This window comes from Haliotis cracherodii, unplaced genomic scaffold (genome assembly GCF_022045235.1).
Source record: "Haliotis cracherodii isolate W230 unplaced genomic scaffold, xgHalCrac1.p SCAF_3, whole genome shotgun sequence".
Lineage (NCBI taxonomy): Eukaryota > Metazoa > Mollusca > Gastropoda > Lepetellida > Haliotidae > Haliotis > Haliotis cracherodii.
Genome location: NW_027266286.1, coordinates 71037763 through 71040739, shown reverse-complemented (window position 1 = coordinate 71040739; position 2977 = coordinate 71037763). Strand labels below are relative to the sequence as shown.

General features: G+C 41.8%; 1 pseudogene; it reads left to right on the top strand.

The window, feature by feature from the left end:
- Window positions 1–1202: 1202 nt before the first annotated feature.
- On the top strand, window positions 1203–2513 carry LOC139475898 (uncharacterized; annotated as a pseudogene).
- The last annotated feature ends 464 nt before the right edge of the window (window positions 2514–2977 follow it).

Here is a 2977-nt window from a genome sequence, read left to right as displayed (position 1 = left end):
TTTATATATTAAGAAACTAAGATTTAAGTCTTATTTACATGGGATTGTGAACAGTCATACACTGAACGGATAATATAATGGGACATATTTAACCATATACTAAAAAATACACCAGGTTAGTCGTAAACTCAGCATCTTAGAAAAGTAGTAAAGCTTGCGCTAACACCATGTGTATGTAATACGGTATGGTTTTGCCGTGGACTATGAACGTAAACGTCAACATGAAATTTGACGTTATAATAGCTCATGGCAAAACGATACTTTGTAGCACTACTTACAGGGGTAGGGTAAACGTTATTTCGTAAGTACAGTGACTCAATCTAGCAGTACTTTATGATATAACATTGACTACATTGCTATAGCAACCCGAGACTGTGTCAATGTACGTGGAGAACACTTGTGACATCATCGCGCCTACACATTTATCTGCAGGTGGTCTTTCGCTAGGTCACCGTGACCTGAGGGAACGCGGAAATAATGAATTGTATAATACTCGTTGATAAAGTAATTAAATGTGAATTAAAAATGGTACAAGTATCCTATCTATCAACACAAACAAAATGATCCGACGATAAGAAATACCCGTTTATAAGCACAGCACATCCGAAGAATCGTCACTCCACGTCAGCGGAACAGCGTTGGACAGGTATGTTACCCACAGTCGAATAGTGTCACTTTATATTAAATAACGCATGTTGCCCAACTAACCGTCATCTTCGGCGATTCTCTAAGTGAACATAACTATTATGATTGAGTGAGATTTCGATAACAACAACACTTATTCCGATTCTGTGACTGGAATATGAGCATACGCTCGTTTGTAAATGTTTTGTATCTGAATTATATTTACGGTTCTAATTTGTCATATATATTCAATGTCTTATGCTTCGTATATGAGGGGGCGATAGGTAGCCTAGTGGTTAATGCGTTCGCTCGTACGCTGAAGACCCGGTTCGATTCTCCACATGAGGACATTGTGTGAAGCCCATTTCTGGTTTCCCCCGCCGTGATATAGCTGGAATATTGCGAAAAGCGGCGTAAAACTATACTCACTTCGTTTATGTCACAAAGGTATTATTCTTTTAATGTCTATGTGTTTTATGTCCGTTATTGTCCATATGTCCATATATTTGTAATATCCATGTTTCTGATACGTCCTTGGTAGGTCCTTCACGTGTTGTGTTGTGTTCTTCCATATATTTGGGGTACGTCAGTGTTACAGGACGATGTCTCAGCTCCGATACCTGCTCCTGGCCGCTGTCACCCTCAGCCATTTCACAGGTAAGATAACTGACCCCCGTACAGGTAGACAGTATAAGCCCATGTAGGTATTAAGTATATACGACACTCATTCTTGTATTTCTGTTACAAAATGTGACCGGAAGGAACCGGTCTTGATTGTGTTTCACTGAATGTAATGTTCAGAGGCCAGTATGTGTCCCTTAATGCGAGGTAAAAATTATGTGTTTTCCGATTGTGACGTGAGTAATATGGGTATTTGAGGCGCGAAAATTTTAACATTGATTTTGAAACCATTTATATAAAGCAAAACAATGATTTAAACTGTAAACATGACACTCCACAGCACGTTTATGAATTTAATATTATATTTAAACAAACTTTATGTTTTCCTCCCTCCAGCTTGGACTAAATTTACATACACACATTATTATGCTTTGTTTTCCCTTAATTACAACATATTAATGGCATATTACCTACAATTGTTATATCAACTATATTCTGACTAGATGGGATTAAACTCTGGAACTCTAAGACCCCAAGAAGCAAGACAATATGGCGCGGGAACTGGAACCTGGATACCTCCACATACAGGGGTCAGGAGTCGGTGTCTGCTGAACCAAACCCCGACGGCAGTAACTACAAAGTCAGCGCCATCTTTCTCTCCCAGGGCTCCTACGGCCTCACCGATCTCTACAGTGGAGCTGAGTTCTACTCCACTCCTCTAGAGCCCAGGGAGTGCCTGACACTCCTACAAAGTGTGGTTCGATGACAACTTCGACTTCGCCTACGGTGGAAAGTTGCCTGGTCTGTACGGTGGCGGGGTCAACTGTACTGCTGGAGGTGACCCAGGCAAGGATTGTTTCACATCCCGCTTCATCTGGAGAACAGGAGGCATGGGTGGAGTGGCACTCTTCACCACATCACAGCAGACACCCGAGTTCTGTACCACTGAAGGGGTGGAGTGTAATGATGCTTGGGGGCACCGACTGGGCAGCGGAAGTTTCCAGTTCCAGACCGGAACCTGGTACACAATCCAGCAAACTGTTCGCCTTAACACACCCGGCCAGACAGATGGCTACGTTCGAATCGTTGTTGGGGGTGTCGGTAAAGTGTACGATGTCAGTAACGTTGTAATCAGAGAATCCTCGGATGTGAAAGTCGACGGCATTCTTTTTTCCAATTATTTCGGCGGGACATCGTCATGTTCCGGAAGTCCTGTCGATACTCATGTCTACTTCCGGTATTTCGTCCTCAAGGACAACGTCTGCTAAAACCTGCCCAATTGTGTTTTCTCTCAACTTCGAAGTTTCCACATCCTCATCATCGTCATTATAAATATAATAAATGGGCATCATGTGAACATAATCAAAGTATACCAGATGTTATTTGAATTTAAATAAACAGTGAAACACACTTTCTGTTTTTGTTTTACATATTCATATTTCGAAACTTGTCTCAAGAGATTTTTTCAGGCGCCCTGCGCCCAAACATGTTGAGTATCCCTTAGCAAGTGACTTTGTTTGATGTTGATGGATCAGTGTGCACTCAAATTTCACTCTCATTCCCATTGGGAGTATACACCAAGCTGCGATATGATATGACCCTACCGGGTACCCACTCACTGCTGGGTGAAGAAAGGCTTTCTTTCGACCTAAACCCTTGAAGACCCAGACAATGTAATGGCTATGAACATTCACTTGGTGAACAGAATCTGAAGCATTATCAATGGACTTAT